At 39.8% G+C, this 20136-nt stretch overlaps 1 protein-coding gene across 1 annotated transcript in view; it reads left to right on the top strand.

The window, feature by feature from the left end:
* The first annotated feature begins 3243 nt into the window (after positions 1-3243).
* Positions 3244-20136, top strand: part of LOC103384034 (E3 ubiquitin/ISG15 ligase TRIM25-like) — a 48115-nt gene continuing 31222 nt past the window's right edge. The window contains exons 1-3 of the mRNA XM_025058265.1: positions 3244-3301; positions 7323-7503; positions 16948-17044. The gene's annotated coding sequence lies outside the window, so the exon portion shown is untranslated. The remainder of the gene's footprint in view (positions 3302-7322; positions 7504-16947; positions 17045-20136) is intronic.

The raw sequence follows: 20136 nt of genomic DNA on the forward strand, positions 1-20136 counted from the left end.
AGCACAGACTGCCCTCGTGGAGGAACGTGAAAACTATGTTTAAAGACGTAGATATATTGATTTAAGACAAATATAAAATGAGTAGACAAGTTTCAATGATATTTAAATATTGATGTTTTTACATTTCAAATTGAGAAGGTCCAGGGTGAGGGTGAGATATTAGGTTTACTGACTGCAGCTTTATTATAACCTCACGAACACTTAGTTTTACTCTGTTTAACCAGTATGGAAATTTACTGTGAAAAAAATGTGTCAAATTTATACATTTACTATCTACATCCTCTTATGCAGCCTTTAGGGAACCTGGGGTACAGATGATGCTCAAGGGACGATCAAGATGGAAATGAAACGTTGAAAACACACACACACACACACACACACACACACACATATATAGGTCTTTTTTTTCAATGAAATACTTTATCTGTTTTTACTGCAGTAGTAGATTCATCCTCCCTGTATACTTGTGCAACACTAGTGTGTAATGGTGAAAAACAAAACTAAAAAAAATCTGACAGTGTGCCCTGAACTCAACAGTTTTTGTTTTTATAAAAAACAATTAATATAAAATAAGAGCATTTCACATCTTCGCCGGAATATTCTAGAACTGAATACGCTTTGTTTTTACGTCATGCCAGTGCTTTTGGTGTAAACTACGGAATGCGCGGTACTGATAGAGTATGGCTCCCTCTAGTGGTATGTGCCTCTTAGTGGAGCTTTTACAGAAACTGTTACTATCGGAGCAGCACAGAGCTAAGCCGAGGCTCTCGCCACACAGTCTGTCTGTGTGTGGTGTGTGTGCGTGTGTGTAGTTAAAGTAACTTAGTGAAAGTGAACTACTGGTCATTGTGACACAGCACACCACTGCACACAACCAAATGTGACATGTAGCTGTTTTCTTTTTCTTAATTGGGGTAATGGTGTTAAAGAAAGGTATTAGACACTTAGAAAATTATTGCTGGAACAGCAGTGATAACTCATGTTTCTAATGCATTTTTGATCGGTTCTATAGTTACGTCAAATTGTCTCCAATTATTTGTTTTAATCTTGACAATAGAGGCCTTGGACAGAATGGCTGTATTGTTCTTTTTCAAGATGGTTGCCTGTTTCAAAACTGAATGTCTGTTTCTCATGCCGTAATTGAGTCGATAAAACAGTGAAAAACAAATTTCTCGTTCTCTGTTTTGTGTTGTAGAACAGTAATGTCACTTCAGTTCTTTACCAACTTTCCTTACAGTGAAACTACACATTTTGTTTTGAATGGTAACCAGTGGTTACAGGCAGCCATTTTGGAAAAGAACAATGCAAACAATTTGCTTTAAAGCCTCCATTGTACAACTGTGTAATCAACCCTGGAACATAAATCATGTCAAATCAAAGAGAGCTCAGTTGACATTATTTAAACAATATTCACTGCTTTGGATCAACACAAACATGCAGCTTTATTTAATATGAATGAATTGTGTCGGTGTTGAAAATAATGGCAAAAAAAAAACAAACAAAACATCTGTGTGCAAACACTGTCCAGTATTGAACACAAACAGTGTGTACATTTAAGGTGTACTCTTTTTTAACCTGCATGCAGTGCCACGCGTTATACTTCAAGCTAGACGTACTCCTGTGATGAGTACTGTGTGCTGTTATTGACACCAGACAGCCACCAGAGGGCACTGCTTGGACAGATTTCATCATTTACCGTAACAGACGCGTACAAAGACACCAGATGAAGTATTGGACTGACACAGTGTGAAGGATTGTGTTTAATTTAAAGACTGTTTTACTTTACATTTGATTTAAATGCGTCATGGCAAGAGAGGAGAGGGAAGGGGAGGAGAGGGGAGGGGAGGTCTGCCCTCCGTTTTTCAACCATCAGCTTGTACAGGCACTGCCAGCTGCCTTTTGGAACAGAGGTGCAAGACCTCAGTTCACGTCGACTCAGTCAACCCTACCAGGGAGGTTCAGAACCTTCACACAGCTCTGGTAGACGGCTCTCCTCCCGACATCCTGAAACGTGTCCACGAGTAGCAAAAGACCCTACCGGAGAGAGGGGGCGCTACAGTCACCCTCCTCACTCCACTGGTCCCACACTCTATGGTTTCGGTGCAGGGCGGCAGTAGCTGTCACTCTCCTGTGAGGTGGAGAACAGGGCCAAGCACCACCTGCTCTTCACACGTGACGAGCATCCTGATTGGACACGGGCAGCTCTCGTGCTTGAGCGACTGTGTCCACGTCCTGTGAAGTACACGCACTACTGTAGTAGTTAATGAAAAACGAAGAAGAAAGATGTGAAGCACAGGCTGAGACGGAGGAGGTTCATCTTACGTCAGGTTACCTGCCTGAAGAGAGGTCACTGATGGATTGAAGTGAAGGGGTTAACGGTGGTGGAGGAGTGGAGGCGCTCACCCCGATCTGAGCAGGATCTGAAACCTGTCCTTTTTTCAGGGGGGCAGGGGAAGCCTGCCCCCTGTCTGTATGAAAAAATGGATCACAGTAAGAGGAAAGGAGAACACATTTGTTCCTTCAAAAGGGGTCAGTTTATAAAAGTGTAATTCTATATTAAGAATTGACTCTTTTTTTACGACTGTGTTCTCTGACAGACAACCAGAGGTTAGAACAGAATCAGAAGTGTTTGCAACACAAATGGGAGAAGGATTTTCTAATGAAGGTGGAGGAGAACTCCATAGAACAGCTTTGTCCAGCTGTGTTACCATTGATTTGATCCAATTTTTATTTAACCTCTTATAGATGTGAGCATTTTCAAATCAGCAAATGTCACACTTTGAACCAAACTTGAATGGAAAAAAGTTCAAATGACTGAAGCTCATCAACAGGTTGGGATCTGAAACATTTCTTTTTGTGTTTTTCAGGGGACAGAACATTTAACAAAAGTGCATTTCATTCTTGACCCGGTGTCACAGACATGCTCCAGAAAAGGTGTAGACAGAGGTGAAGGAGATGGAGAGAAGTCCACCTGAACTCTTTCTTTCCAGGTCCCCAATAGTCCTCATGGTCCAAGGCCAGAGAGATGGGTGCATCCATCCATCCATCCATCCATCCATCCATCCATTCATCCATCCATACATCCATCCATCCATTTATTTTCATCTGCTTATCCGTACCGGGTCGTGGGGGCAGCAGTCTCCATGACCGGCACCAACCCCCTCTAAACCTTCCTGCAGGTGGTGCGTCCACTGGAAGGTACCGACTGCCCTAACCAGGATTCAAACCTGCCCTGGAGGTGAACCCTGGGGTTCCACACTAATGACAAAGACATTGCCTCTGGGCCAAAGCACCACTATGGGTGAGTCATGGAACTGAAAGAGATTTGACACACACACTCACACACCCATGTCCATTGATGCACTCCAGGCTCCACTCTCTTCCTGTGTGTCCCCTGTTTTTGTCCTGACTGCATTTTTGAAGACCTCAAAAATTGTCCTGACCAGATCACAAAACAGAACCTCCCCTAATTTAATGATTTTGTTTTCATGCATCATTATCCAATTATTTACCTAATAATGGTTCCCAAAGTACGTAGGATGGACCCTCCTACTGGGCACTTTAGGTATTGCAGGAGTTTCCGTTTCAACATTTCTTTCTTTGTGCAACGGTGGGAAATATTATTTGTTTAACTGATTTATTTTTGTTTGTTTGATAAGAATTGTAGTAAATGTAGCAGTGCATTGCTGTTAACAAAATGAATGTGAATAAGTGAATGTGTGGGGCTGAGAGTCACCTACCTACCTAAAGCAATGATGATATACCAACAAACAGTAGAACTTCATGAAGTCCCTGTGAAGTGAGTGTGAGTGTTTGCCGTGTCTCTATATGTGACTCTCCGGGGTGTAACCACCGGCCTCACCCAACGACTGTTGAAATTGGCTGCAGTCGCCTACAACCTTGACAGGATGTCAGAGCAGGAGATGGATGAATGAATAAATCAATTAAGTCTTGACAAGATAAAAGCCTGTGAAACGGTTCCTGCGCCTTTAAATCTCAGCTGCACTCATTCATTTATTCTTCTGGTAAAAGCAGGAGTAAGTCCCGGATTTATGACGCGCTGCCTTGGTACGAAACAGATCTCCAGTAGATGGCAGTAGTATTTGAGATCCTGCGTTGGTAGAAATTAAAAGACGTTGAGAAAAATGGTACACGCCCCACTTCAAGGCAACTCCTCCCTAACGGTGTAATGGAATTAACCGAGACAAACATTTCTGTGTCATCAGCAAAACAATGAAACAAACAGTAAATGGAAGAGGACGTACATAATTAAAGAAACAGTCCTCCTACAGCTGCCCCCTGTGGGACCCCACACTTGACACTATCTGGTGATGACACATGGTTTCATTTACTGGGACGCACACTTTGCTGTTAGATAATGGGGGTTTCGCTCGGTGCAGCGGTGTTCCTGATAAGCACACCCACGTTCTGCTTCTGTTTAATAAAATGTTATGATCGACTGTGTCAGGGAGGAGGATGTGGAGACAGGACGGAGGGAGACAGACGGCGAATTTTAATGAGGGAGGAGAGAGTTACAACTCATTCAAGATGAAGAAGGCAGCGGAGGGAAAAAAAAAAAGAAGTGGATTCACGCTGCTTATTTTAGACACAATGTGTTATTCTAAGGTAAAAACTCTGATTACTTTTACCTTAGAATGGCCTATTGGAGGCGCTAGAGAGGTTGCAGCTGTGTACAAACAAGCAGACACCAACACTAACCAACACCAACACACCATAATGATTCCATCCAGTGCTGAATTCATCACACTGGTTTTCCCTTTGTATCTCCTAATTAACAATACATTAACTTTAATAATTAATATGGGCTTCCCCTTTTGAACATGATGCTGTTTTTGGGGGTGGGTTTGTTTGCCCCTCAAGCTGGGGCAAAACTATATTCTTAATATGACAGAGAAGTTTTCATCATTTGACTCAAATTTGAGGGGTGAATGGATGGATGGATGGATGGATGAATGGATGGGTAGATGGATGGATGGATCGATGGTTGGGTGGATGATGGATGGATGGATGGATGGGTGGGTGGGTTGGTGGATGATGGGTGGGTAGATGGATGGATGGTAGATGGATGGATGGATGGATGGAAGGATGAATGAATGAATGGATGAATGGATGAATGGATGGATGGATGGATGGATGATTGGATGGGTAGATGGATGGATGGATGGAAGGATTAATGAATGGATGGAAGGATGAATGGATGAATGGATGGATGGATGGATGGATGATTTGTCAGACTTCAGAGTGGATAGACCGTGGATGTTTTCGAGGACTTTTGTGTTCTGCTCATACATAATCTTTTCTACTTCCTTCTCCATTCTCTCTTTCCTTCTTTATTTTGACATGTTGTAAACGTCTTACAGTCCATGACTAAAATGGGGTTGGTGAATTTTTCATGGCAGTTCAGTTCAGTTCTGATGCACTTTAACCCTAACCCTCATTACATCCACTCACTCCGTCTCTTTAGAGACTACAAACTGTGCACTTTGCACATAATGAGTGATTGAAAACTCACGCCAGTGCAGGCAGCGGCGGCGGCAGCAGCAGCAGCAGCAGCAGCAGCAGCAGCCTGTGTGGGCAACAGCAGCAGCAGCAGCAGCGGCAGCCTGTGTGGGCGGCTGCTGTTGTGGTGCAGGAGGTGAAAACACGCTGCCACATGAATATGTTTCCTTCAGGTGCTGAATGTGACAGAGAGATCTCCATCTCAGATTCCCTCACAGTCCAGGAGAGAGGGAACATGAAATGTCCATTTCTGGAGACAGTCAGACACTCATGCTCCCTGACAGGCTACACACTCTCTGTCTCTCTGTCGTGTCCTCACACATGATCCTCACTTGTTTTTCTGTCTCCCTGCTCCTGCTTTTCTCCACGTTCCTGTCAATTTTGCACCCTTCACTTTTCTATCTCCCCAGTTTTAGTTTCATTCCACCTTTGTCCCCTCCTCTTTTAAACACTCTTTTTTCCGCGCCTTCTTGCAGACTCCAGATGCCTCTCCTAAATTAAATGACATTCAGGATGTACACGGGTTATCAAAATGTCATACAGAAAATAGTTTGGAGTAGAATAGCCACTCCCTGCGTCAGGGCTCGGAGCCAGCGGCTGAAGTTAGCGTCCTCAGATTTATAAGCTTGTCACTTCTGTTTAGCTGCAGCCCTCTGAGTCCACGTGAAGATCCTACATGTTTCACCATAAAGGTCACACCGCCACCAGACGCAGCGACTGTACCTGATGGGGTCGTTACATACACGCCGTCACGCCTCATCGTTTCCTGAGCAGCGCCTGCTAGTGGCTAAACATCTTTGCCGACAACGCGGGTCATTTACATGACTCAGCACAGCTGTCTGATCTGCCTCTTCACACAGACGATGTGCCGCGTCACCGAGCGCCGCAGTCATGAGGATGATGTCAAGATGTGATTCACACCATTACATCATACTCATGATGTAATGGTGCAAACAATCGAGAATCACGTCATTTGCCCCAGCAACAGGGGGCGACTAAGATCTAACCTTTTTTATTTGTCAATCATTTAGAACGAAAATAGAAACCAGGAATCTTGACTTCTACTTCCTTGTTCGTTTCTGGAAACATCTGGGTTGTGGACTGAAGGTGGAACTGACCATTCCCCCGCACCCTCCCCCCCAAAAACAGGAATTTTAATAATTCAATAAATATTTTATATTGTGTTAAATGATATTTGAATTCATTTAATTCATTGAATTCAGAGAGCTTGCCGATGCTTACCCCAACGCAGGAAACGGAGCAGTACCTCCTGGAATTGGTAGGGCGGCGCGAACAGCAAGAAGAAGCCGAGAACAGAACCAAAACAGAAATATTTCAATATTTAATTCTATACACTGAGAATTCTGACATGTGCTGACATTCTCCATCTGGTACTAACCGAGCTGAGGAGAAGAGTCTGGGTCACAGTAGGTTTTGGGTGTCGACTAATGTTTGTTATTTTGTTGGAAACAGTAATAGTCAGAACAAGGGATACAAAAGAACCAGAGGAAGAAAGGCTGGAAGAGAGGGAAGATAGGAAAGATGGAGAGCAGTGTAATTATCTGTGGTCATGAAACTGTCCACCAGCTCCACTTCATTATTTATTACCAATCTTTCACAAACCCACAGAATCCCACAGGCTCTGAAAGTGTTCCCACTTCAGAGCCTCAGCTCTTGGCATTAGAATTTAAACAACTCTGATTCAGTTGTCAGAAAAGCAAAAGCTAACTGATTGAAAACCAAGAGTGACGAAGATGAATGAATTTTAATTTAATACGGTTTTTCATTTTTATACTCTGCAGGTCCAGATGCCATGAGCAGTGTGGGGTCAAAGTTCTGGACAAAAAAAAACACATCAGCATGTAGATCGGAGAGCCGCGAGACTTGAGCTTGACCTTTTAGGACCTTTGGACGATGGCCTGTTCGACCTCATGGACCACAGCGACACGCCCTCGGATTAACCCTGTGTTACCGGACAAAAAGGTGAAAAGTCAGTTTTACATCAACCATGCAGTAAGTGTGTGTGTGTGTGTGTGACCTTTGGCCTACTGCTTAACCTTTTATTTTCTATGAGCCCGTTAGACTTCATTTTTTATTTTTACATTTGTCTGTGTGTATTTGTTGCTCTGTTTGAAATTCAAAGATTAGATTTGTTTAATCTCCAATAACTGCGTACGTGACTGAAGCCTCAGTGTTTGACAAACTGCAGTCGTCTTGCTGCGGTCGATGTCTCTAAAGTGAGTATTTTCGAATTAAATAGACGTTGTCGAAGCGTGACAACGTCCCAGTGTGTCCTGGGAATAAATGTAAAAGGGAGGCAGCAGCACAGAGTCTGTGGCAGGAAATGATTTCAAACAAACTGATGTTGGACTGAGACCGAGGCCAAAAAATAAATCAGCTCAGAATTAGACTGTTTGTTTTTTAAAAACTGGGGGTTGCTCTGATTCCACCTTCACTGGCCTTTAAATCGTCCTGCTCCTCGAGTCACATGTACTACATACTACAGTCACATGTATATATATATGTTTTTCCTGTATAAATATATATGTACTGTATATATATATATATTTAATTTACCAAAAGTTTTGAATTGAATTGAATTGAATTGAATTGGGGGGGGGGGGCTGAGACGTAGTAAATGTTTACACCTGCCTGAGTCTTTGGCAGAGTACAGTATATTAGACTATTTAGAATGAAGGCAGTGACACGGGCTAATGTCTTTGGAAGGAGTCCACTGAGGTGGACCAGGTCCCTGTGAATAAAAAGTGGGACAAAGACTATGTTGAAATGGGATAATGTGGGACGCATCATTAGGTCTCAAAACGGTACCACATTTGATTGGACTCGTGCCGCAGTTTTCGAAATGTAGATCATGAATCCGCCAGGGGGCGTCAAAGTGCCTTAGGACTTTTGGATTATGATTAGTTTAAGTTGAGATTTTCATGGACATGAATGGGTTTTCATGGACATCGAGTTTGTTTTTAATCAAAGAATAATTTGGAATTTTTTTCTTGATTTTTGAAATCTGAAAAGTTCAACAAACTTCAGTCACAATCACGAGACAAAAGTCAAACCTACTGTCCTCACAGACACTAGATGAAGTCAAATATATCAGAATGAGGAATGAAAGCTTAGTTTGTGAGACAACCACAAAATAAAAAAAAAAAAAAAAGTGAATCAGACGGCACCGACGGCCTAATCAATTGCTCTGTCAGTTGAATCTCTGCTGTGGCATTTTAAACACCTGTCCGCGTCTCTGTGTGAGACGTTCGTGCTGAACTGCCTCCCCCTTCTCCTCCTACTCTTTCTCTTCTTCATCGTTCTCCTCCTCAGAAATGATGCATGGAGATTGTCCAGATGACCGTATGCTGAGCAGAGAACCAGACAGTTATAATTTGACACTTAAGTCAAGTGGACTGGAGACATTCCACTTTCACCCATAGGAGAACACAACTGGGGAAAATTGACAGCTCATTATGCTAATAGTGACGGAGCACCACGCTGCTACCCCGACCTCCCCTTGATGTTATTAGCATGTCATAATCAAATATTACATTGTACTGCTGAAGGCTTCAACCACAACCTCATGTTTGGTACAAGATACAAAACAAAAATACAGATCCATCATAATACAAGCTATTAAAGGCTCAGTAACGATGTGTATTAGTTAGGGATGTCCAATGTGAACTTTTTGCCAATATACGATATGCGATATTGTCCAAACAATTTCCGATTCCGATATTAACCGATATAGCCCCCCCCAGAGGACATACGTTTTTTTACTACTAAAAGTAGTTACATAATAAATTGCTCCTTATTAACGTGAAATCACTAGATGGCAGCATTGCAGCTCATTTTATTAATATATATTGATAATCAGGGAATTGTATGCAGAATGCTGGTCCTGTGGTTTGTACAGATAAACAAATAAAAATTACCAAGCCTATATCAGTATTGGTTGATATCGGAATTGGAACTTAAGTATTTGGAAAATATCGGATATCAGAAAAAAGTTAATATCAAACATCTCTAATATAATCAATAATACTTTGTTTTTTGGCTTTAAATAATATTTGAAATAAACAGTTAAAACTCCCAGCCCTGATAAATATAATAATTTTCGAATAAAAAACCACATCTATAGCAAACCTATTCTCTGCCGCAACAACAAAATCAAAGTAAACATTTAAATATGGATGGCTTTAAATATTGAAACAGGAAAATAATAAATATGGCAAAAAACAGGACTTACCTGAGACCACCGTTGTACATGTACATTTGTCACGGACGGGTGTTTCTTACAGCACGTAAACAACACGTTCTCAGATGACCTGGGCGTTGGCCTCCTTATTTGCCTGGTTGTGCATCAAGTGATGCTGCTGTGTGTTTGATCAGACATGTGCGAGCGTAGACCACGTCACTGCTGGTCCCCACACAGTAAACGGGCTGCTGGTTAATGAGCTGATTACCAGTGCAGCACATTGCGTTTCCTGTCAGCTGGTTCTTGTGCCTCCATTAGTGTTTGTTGTTGTTGTGCTTTGATAACATTTTATTGATGAATCACGTAAGAACACACAACAAAATACAAAGTGATTAATATTGTCCTGTGTTGTCATGATGTTCCCACAGAAGTCTTCTGCAGATGGCCGCCGACTGTATGTTAGTGGTAAAGCTAAACTTTTTAATGAGGAAACGATTTTGGTCACATATTTCCCAGATAAAAAGGAAGAAATGTCGCTGACCTCGGTGTGTTGGAACCAGTTCACAGTTAAAGATCTTGCTCATTAACTTTCTATGTGTTTTTACTAAATGTCCAAATTTTGGATCGTCTAAAGACAGATACTGTATATATATATATATATATTTTTTTTTTTACAGTAGTTTTCTATTCCTAGACAGGGAAATTACAGTGAAATGGTTCACTGATTGAAACTGGATAATTCTTTGTGTCATGGAGTAGAGGGTTGTGTTCAGGCTTAGGTTTTGACCAAGAAACCCTGTGATTACAAGCCTTGACCTCAGGCCACAGACTGACTTAGTATGATTATTTTGATGATAGTGGGGGTGGTGATGATGATGATGATGGTGGTGATGATGATGATGATGGTGATGATGATGATGGCGGTGATGATGATGATGGTGATGATGATGTTAATAAGGATAGTGATGATAGTTATAGTAATGATGATGATGATGACGATGATGATGATGACGATGATGATGACGATGATGGTGATGAGATGAGTGATGCTAAAGCTATTGTGATTGTGATGGTGATGCAGATGGTGCTGATGATTATGACCATCTTCTTCTTCTTTAACATTAATAACAACAGTTCTAATAACAGCAGTGATAATAAATCATACAAAACCATACACTAGCTTCACCTTTGAAGCACTACCGTCTATACAACACTAATAGTGTTTAGAACTGCTTACAATCGGTCGTCCCAACACAGGGAGCCTGCTATTGTCCAGTTGTTATTGTCACTCTATTATCACTTTTTAAATTAATTACTTTCCCCCCAATATTTCCACTGTTTTCAGTGGCTGTGATACATTCAGCATCTGTTTAAAGCAGAAACTTTTAAAAACACACAGAGGCTGGCTCATACCTGCTGAAAGCCCAACAACAATTAGCAACCAGCTGGTGGAGGAGGTGAGACATTTCTCTGTTGATGAGACAAACAGTGGCCTCAGGAGTGGCTGTTAAACAAGAATAAATGTCTGTACAAATCAATGTTAATGAGACACTGCACCGACCGCAGGCTTGGACTAATGGTTGGACTCTGTTGTCCTGAATGTATGAAGACCACTGCTGATGGAGGTCAGGTGACAAAGTGTCTCTTTGGTCAACTCAAAACTTCCACCCTGTTAAAATGAAAACCGCCAGAACCGCGACACAGAACCAAAGGTCCACGCAGAACCCAGGCAGACATCTGTGTTCTCGTTTGACTAAATTGATTAATTATACAAACGGATTCAGTTTGGTTTGTTTCACCTGTGATTAATCTTTAACCTGACCCTAATTCTGAGGTTTGCCAAAGGGACGCTTTGTATACTATATATAATTATATTATAGATAAAATGACATGAGATGTGATGTGATTTGTTATGTTAGATATGATACAGAATAGTACGATACGATGGAACTACAAATCCCACACAATATCCTTTTCACTCAGACAGTAGAATGATATAAACCATTCAGACAGGTCATCAAAACCCCATAAAATAATGGGAGAAAAACCCGAATAACATAAAATGAAAAAGAAAGTCAACTATTTACATAATAATGTTAAGAAAGATGAAAGAAAAGTAGAAGATGGAATAAAATGGAATTGAAAAAAAAGTCATTCGTTCCAAAATGTGAATATGAATATAAATGAAAGTATTGCACATATTTAAAAACTAGTCCAAAAACTTTCATTTTCTGTAGTGCATTCAATCCATTTAAATAGATAGTGCCAATAAATATAACACTCAATAATTGCAATATATTATTTATTTTATCCATGTTAAATATACCTTAAGGAGGAAATAGTGTCAGTTGTCACCTCCTGCAACTGTATTTTAAAGAAAAAAATCAAGTAAAATCAAGTGGAGTCTTGTGAATGGAAATTAAAAATTTACAAAGACTTACGACTAGTTACGTCTACACAACATCCTGCTAAGGGGCATTAGCATGACTTTTTTTTAATTGTGCTTCATGATGCATGTTAGCTTAGAAAATTAAACAAATTCAGATGACCACAATTTAATTGAAACACAGAGAGCCTCCGTCCTCATTGGTCCGCGGAGGTCTGAGAGCGGCCGTCCATTGTTAATCTATTCTTGGACAAATGAAAAGCTGACTCCATAATACCCAGGTAGACGTCAGTGTGTAGTTATATAAAGACTCATTATCATTAGAATAAGGAACAAGAATTAAAGTCAGGGCCGAAGAACCCGAAACCCAGTTCCTGGGCTGGATGTTCATGTTCTGTGGGGAGGTGGTTCTCCCTGGAGCGCCCTGAAAAACTCTGAAATATCTAAAGTTTAATAATAAAATAATACCAAATGAGAAGCCTTTTTATTAGTGCATAATTCAGCCTCATTGATTATTTATCCGTGCAGCTGGGGACTGAGAGCAGTCTGAGAGGTTATACAGCACAGCCTCCTGCAACAGAAATAAGTTCCAAGTAGAAGGGATAATATAGTTTACATTTAAATGAAGCCACCGTGGCTCGGCTGGGAAAGGGAAACCTCCACATCAGATTCAGTTTCCCCGACTCTACTGTTCAAATACACTGCGTGTGGTACGTTTAAAATAAAGATAAGAACTGCGCAACATTAGCAAGTGTATGGCAGACAGAAGAAGGTGACTGAGGAAGACCCGCAGCATCACTTAGTGGCAGCTGCAGGTACACTACGGACAGATAATAATATATAATAATGACACATTTATAAACACTCAACACAAAATTTGCCAGGGTCTTAAACCGGGGGTCGGTGACCCTGAGGGGGTCCATGGAGGAACAGCAGGGGGAAGTAGGATTGTTTTGTTTTGTGAAAAGTCAGAATAGTCAAACTTGAATTGCATGAAAAAATGGAATGACGTTTGTTGTGAAACAAAAACATGAATATTCCTGAGCTGGTGGCTGTTGTTCACGAGGATTACACTCATCTTTCTGAGAAATGCAGCCAGAACCTGGTGTCTGGCCCTGCAATGAGTTTGCTGAGGGTCAAAACAACTACAGGGTGTTCTTTCAAGCATTAAAGGCTCTGGTCCTAAAGGCGTTGAATCTAAATCTGCCGTGGCCCTAAGAACTGACATTGCGTGTTAGAAAACAATTGGTCTTGTTTTCTTTTGCATTTTTTTATCACACTCCAATCAGCAGCATCTCAGTTCATAAAGCTCCTTCAGTTTGAGAAGTAAAAAAAGACCAGTGGTTCATAACTGGCTGAATTTTCCTCTTGTTGATGGCCAGTGTTAACCAGCCGCTGACTGAAGTCTTGGTTCGAAGCTTAAACTTTATTATTTTGGCACTAAACCCAGGTGACAGAAACTACAAACATTTTTTTTTTTCTAAATTAAATTTGTGGTCATACAGCGCAAGGTTTTCCAAGTTGTTTGGAGAGAGGAGTTCATTGAAGGCTGGACGCTGGTCGTTTTTTGACTGTCAATCACAGAAAGATACCTGCGTGGCCTGGAATTCATAACCAGATAATCAACAAATCAGTCGTTTCTCCTGTTTCTTCTCAGTGTTTAAGCTAATTTATCAAAAGAAGGCAGATGCTGGGCTCCAATACATTTTCCAAATACAAAAAAACCAAAACAAAAATGTAATGGGTTCGATCTCCTGAACAGCAGTCTAGGCCCATTTACAGGCGATGTCTGGCTGTAATTATGGTGAAAAAATAGAAACATGAACATCATCTGTAGCTGAGTTTCAAATAAAATCTCCTCAAAGTCGCTCTGTTGAGTCTATGCAGCAAATTGAAAGTGCACACATTTGCATGAGTTTAGCTGATGTGCACTGACGAATTGACCTCTTTTACTTGCACATGATTAGCATTTCATTGGAATTAATGTGGATCTGCTTTTTTAAAGTCCCTTCCAAGAAAGTTTTAGTAAATTCACAAAACTTTACAGACATGAAAAATGAGTCAAACGAAGCTAAATGATTCCTGTAAATGTATTCATGGATCCAAGTTCTAAAGACGGGAAACTAAAGACCAAGCAAAACAAATTTGCATGCCATTCACTGATTGAAAAAAAGAAAGAAAGAAAGAAAGGAAATGCCAGTGACTCAAGTGTAGTCGTTACATATGCACGACCACAAGATAATAATTTACATCGTTTTCTGTAACAGCAATACATTTCATGATTTTTAAAGCTGTATATTTTTAACTGTACAAACCACCGTATGAGTTGCTGCCACCTAGTGGCTGGAGGCTTGTTATCATTCAAGCATTGCACAAGCAGTGGTATACTTATGTTCAGAATGCCATATTCCATTGTTTTTAGTCAAGGACTTATCTCTTAGCAGTAGACATTCGGGAAAATTAATCATGTACCATGTGTCACATCTGAACAATGCTGTATTCAAACAGCTACATCTATACTTGATGCAGGGTCAGCACAGGTCAAAGGGAGCTAGGTCTAAAAGAATGGCTGGCTCCATGTTTAATGAGCTTGGAGCGAACCCAGACTTTGATGTCTTTCATCCGTGTAGCACTCGGTGAGTGCAGCCTTCATCAAGGCCCTTCCTTTCACCACACTCTTGCTCTCACCCTTTCCTCCCTCCCTCCCCTCGCATCTCTTTCACGCTGCAATGTCCAGACTCTGCTTCTCACGGTTCCTTTTATTTTAACCCTGTTAAATCTGGTCAATTTCAGCATTGTCTGTGTAGGCTTTGCTACAGTGTATTTTAACTGTCAATGCTGTTTTCAGCCATTTGCATTGAATGATATGAACGTGAGTCTTAGACGCTGGTTTGATTGAAAACAACGCAGCATCTGCAGTATAGTAACTTTGCAGTATGGTTTGACTGCGTCCATTCCTGGCTATTTGAACTGTCTTAGTTTGGGACAAGTAATGCAGGTATATTTTAGAGATTGTTCTGGAAGGCTTTGTTGAAAGTTAAATTTACTTTTTGAGCCCCTTGATGTAAATTGCAGAAGCTGAGATTTAATTAATTAGATTAGTCTTTATAAATAACAAGTGTACAGTTTTAAGATAATCTGGCGCACATTAAAGACAAATACCCTGTAACTGTTTTCATTCAGTGGGAAAAAATTATAACACCGACTTTCAAGTCCACATTTTCAGCTTGTCTGTGGTTCATTTTTATTGTTAATTAGTGTGGACGCTAGGAAAAGAGTGGAGGTTTTGTAATTAATCAAATTGTTTTTAAATTTCAGTAACAAAAACTTTGAAGCTCTGAACCCCATCACCTGATCTATTGTGGGTTAGATACACCATCTGTCTGTACCAGGACTGTTGTAGCTAACGTTAGCTCTGGTATCTGTCCCAGTACTGTTGTAGCTAACGTTAGCTCTGGTGTCTGTTCTCACAGCAATATGTTTTACAGGCGATACTGTGGACTTGAAGTACTGCTGTGATGAGAGAACTCTTTTATTAGCGCTGGATCAATTTGCTATTTGCTAAGTTGTTGCAAGTGGAATAAGTAGACTAACAATGGTGAAATTTAAATTTTTAAAAAATATATAAGTTTTATATATTTTTAAATAATAATTTGAGGAAAAAAGTTCAGTAATTTCCAAACACTGGTAATCAAAAGTCTTTTATTTGAATCATATGAGATTTTTTGTTGTGCATTCAGTTTTATAAATGAGAACCAGTGTGATTCCATTTATGCTAATACAGAATGTGTACCGATGAAATCTTAATAATTACATTACATTAGATTACAAGTTTGTGTGCTTGGGTGAGTTGAAATATTGGATTTGCATAAAACTAATTTCAGTCCAAACTGATGAACCTATTTTTCTCCCTATAATTAATGATGATTACTGATGCAGAACAACTCACCCGCCGACTTACACTTAACAAAAGTCTGAAGCCCTCATTGTGCAGTGGTGATTTGGTGATGAGGTTAGTACAGGAGGTTAGTGGTTGGATGTGTCAAATCATTATGTGAATATCTGAAGTCCCAGTGGTTTTGTAAACAACAAACGCAATCTGCCTGTGCCTCCATTGTTCAGTAATAACTAACTGATCCTTGTCGTATCCTGTTGTTAAGGAAAAGCCAGCAGTGACAACAGTGTACTATTTTGCAGTGCAGTCAAAAAACTTTTGGTTCTGTCAACTCTGCCGTATGAAAGAGATTTAAAACAAAATGTTTTTTCCATCCATGTTAGGCTGCATCAGTCTTAGCCCCACCCCTAATGATCTGGTTGGTTGACTTGTTCATACAATAATAACTCATTAAATTGTCCAGCTATGAAAAATACAAGTGATTCAACTACACAACCGTATAAGTAATATTTACAATATTTCTGGTGTTATATACTATAACGCAGGTGCCATGATCTTGTATTACGGGCTCTATTTCCCATAGAGGGTGAGTCACTGTAGCAGTTTCTCACAGTGACATGCAGGTGAGCTTTTTAGTTAGTGGCTGAAATGGGGTTTTTTTTTCTAGCTTGAAGATGAATTTTCACCTCGAGATATTGTTATTAACAGGCACTCAGACTTCCACAACCCCCCCAACAAGCTTTGGGTTTATGTGTCTATTTGTACCTACAGTATGTGACCCTTGTACTTCTCATAAAAAAAAAAATCAAACTAAACATCGAGTCTGTGTGGCGTGATAAGGAGACGGTAACCTTTTTTCACGTTGATGCATTAAACCAGCACAAATGCCACATTTACATGTTGTTTTCTTCATGCTTGTTGAGAATATCCCTCTCTGCCTTACAGCGTAATGACCTTCAACTGAACCACAAACGACATCTGGAATTATCACCTGATATTTCATATAAACCAGGCCCGTTAATATTCTCCTCTGCGGTGAACAGTAAGCCTTTGTTTTTTTCTTATTTCCACTTACTGCCTGGTGTACAGTGTCACTTGCTCACCACTCACCCAAGTCATTCACACACATTTTGCTTCACATTAAGTGTTGAGATGAAAGTTGTGTTTGGCTTGTTAATATTCGCAGCTACAGAATTAAATAGGCTTGTTACCGCCTCTAAAACTATAACCACACCGACCTGAAACTCATTTCTTTAAAGGTTAATGGATTCCTTTTTTTTTTTTTTGGACAGGATAATGCAGGCACAGGTCTCTTTAGATGAAGAATGGTCTTCATTAGGACTTAATTGGCTGTAGGGCTTTATGATCAGGACTCTTATCTGACAGGCAAAACATAGAAAACAGGCTTTAATGAAGGGAGGCTGTTCCTTTTATTGCAGAAGGGAATGGAGAATCTGCTACTCAATGGTTTATAAAAAAAAAAAATAAAAAAAAAAGGCAGAATTGTGACAGGTCTGGCTTTCACTGAAGATCGCAAAATGTAGGCCTGCATGTACCCTGCTGTTATTGTGCTCCACTTAAAAACACAGCTGGAACAATAAAGGGAACAGTGGGTGTTCACGACGATACAGTGAGTCCTAATGTAACACATCCCTTTAAACAGTGCTCAGAGGGTCAGAAGCATGAAAAGCACAGACACATAGCGCGCTGCCTTCAATGGAACACATAAGTGTGAAATTCAATCATTAGCATTTCATGGATTTTTTTTTTGTTCATGGCTGCAGCAGTTTAAAGAGAAGTCGAGTTTAAAGCCTGCTCTTCTCCCAGGGTTCTTTATGCTTATTAGTAAACAAGGATATAACTAGTATAAAGTGTGTCACTACTAACAGCTACAAAACAACCAGTTCTGAATATATTACTTCTGCTTATAATGAGTCATTTTTTGTCTCTTAAAGGAGATATGTTCCTCCCTTAAACATATGCAGGTGCAGTACAAATCACATGACCTTATACTCAATTTGTCTGTTCTCTGTGTTTGTAACGTGTATTTTTGGTACATGGAAAGCTTGCAAATGTGTTCCCCAAAGCATGTAACACAGCAGTAGCACTCGGGCGTGCAGTGTTGCACAGTATGGCTTACACATGCCCAATTCTTCAGAACAGCAGCAATTCTTCTCCGTTCATTGAGACTCGGCTGGGAGAGTTTTCCTTTAGAACTCTTTGTTATTCTTTGTGCTGAAAATGGTTTAATATCCTTGGTTGCATGTTTGTGAAAAGGGTGTTTGAATTCTGCCTCAGGTGCTCCATTTATCCATTTTATGATTTGAACATCCTTACGAACATTGAGTCCAAATGTTATGAATGTGCATCAGGGCCGAATTTAATGTTCGGTAAGAAAACAGAGTCAGCCTTGAAACAAGGTCAATGTCACTGGTCAAAATCCAGTCCTGAATGAGAAGCTGCACTGAATGAAAACATGGTTTAAAAAAAGATGCCGTGGGAATAAATTGAGCTTTTAAGGCTCTCAGACCTTGATTAGGAAATGAGCTGCATTACATTTACATTGGTAACATTTGTATGAGATGAATGACGGAACCATAATTATAACTGTTTTTACTGCAAGAAAGATTCTGACCCAGAAAGAGGTGTTACAGCAGAGTGTTATGTGCATCATGTCAGCGTGTGGGAAGATGAAGCTGAAGTCAGAAAATGTAGGAAAAGCACAGAAGACAGACATCAGGAGCTTTTTTCTCCCTCTGTTGAGTCAGAGAATTAAAATGTTGAAGTAAAGAGCGCTCTGGTAGAAACAAAAGGTTTTTTTAATTATTAATACCAAGGAGAAGATTGGAAGTGTGATGGGATAAAGAGCTGTGGGCACGGTGTGTTTTCTAAGACTGCGTCTGTGCCTCCCTCCGCTCATATTCAAGTTAACAATTGGATTTTCTTTTTGTTCTTTTTTACTTGTTTAATATGTTTTTTGGTCTGTGATCAGTACATCACATTTTATAACAGGTAGCATATACACATGCTTGAAATATTTTTTTTTTATTATTTAAGCTTCATCATGATGATAATATTATTAATATTTTTTGTCACTATCATGTTTTTCTGATATTGTCATTCTTATAACACTAATACTAATTAGAGGTGTGTATTGGCAAGAATGTGGCGATACAATAAGTAGCACAATACAGGGGCAATGATACGATATTTGAGATATACAGTACTGCAATACTGTAGGCACGACAGTATACTGAGATTTTTTGAATGAATGAAATTGAAATGACCCATCAACATAAATATGTTAAACATATTTAACTGCTGTTACTACACACAACATTACACAATATGTCCCTCCTTTTTTATTACAAATACTCATAAAGCAGTTATTGAAATGCACAGCATTCAAAGCTTCATTTTTGAGTTTCTTATTATTCTTATTATTGTCTCCATCTCTTCACCATAACTTCCATGTTATGGTTGTGATATTCCAGGATTCAATGATGATTCGTAGTAATGCGTCTCCCCTGACCTTGGTCATTGTGCAGTATTTAATAATAATTTAAGAGATTCTCCATGGCAGAGCTATTTCTGCTATTTATTGCTTTATTTATGAGTGCTATTATAAAAGGACATGTGTGAATTAAAGTGGTGTGTCTTCATTTTCAGTCACTGCTAAGGATGCATCAGGGCTGTAACCATGACAGGGATGCATTGTGAATTGATTAAAAATACAAATGCGTGACAATTTGCATCGATTGAAATAATAAAAAAAATTGAATTGTGCGTTATCTCAAAAAACTCAGTGGTCATACCATGAGACTACACACTCGAGCTCAGTAAGTGGCTGTATGGGCTTCAGAACGTCAAGACTTTGGGTCCTATTTAGCCTCGGTGACATTCAGGGTTCATATAGAATGTGGCGAGAACTTAGTCCACAGACGCAAACAGTGTTTCTGTAAAGAAAGGAGCTCTTTCCAGTTAATACTTTTTAGAGTATTAGACAGTTTGGAGTATATTAAGAACTGAAATAATAATAATGTGATATTATTTTTTTTAACCCTAAAACTCTGTTTTAAACAACAGAACTTTACTGGATGATTATTAATATATGTATATTTATCTATATATATG

This window comes from Cynoglossus semilaevis, chromosome 9, assembly GCF_000523025.1.
Source record: "Cynoglossus semilaevis isolate Cse_v1.0 chromosome 9, Cse_v1.0, whole genome shotgun sequence".
Classification (NCBI taxonomy): domain Eukaryota; kingdom Metazoa; phylum Chordata; class Actinopteri; order Pleuronectiformes; family Cynoglossidae; genus Cynoglossus; species Cynoglossus semilaevis.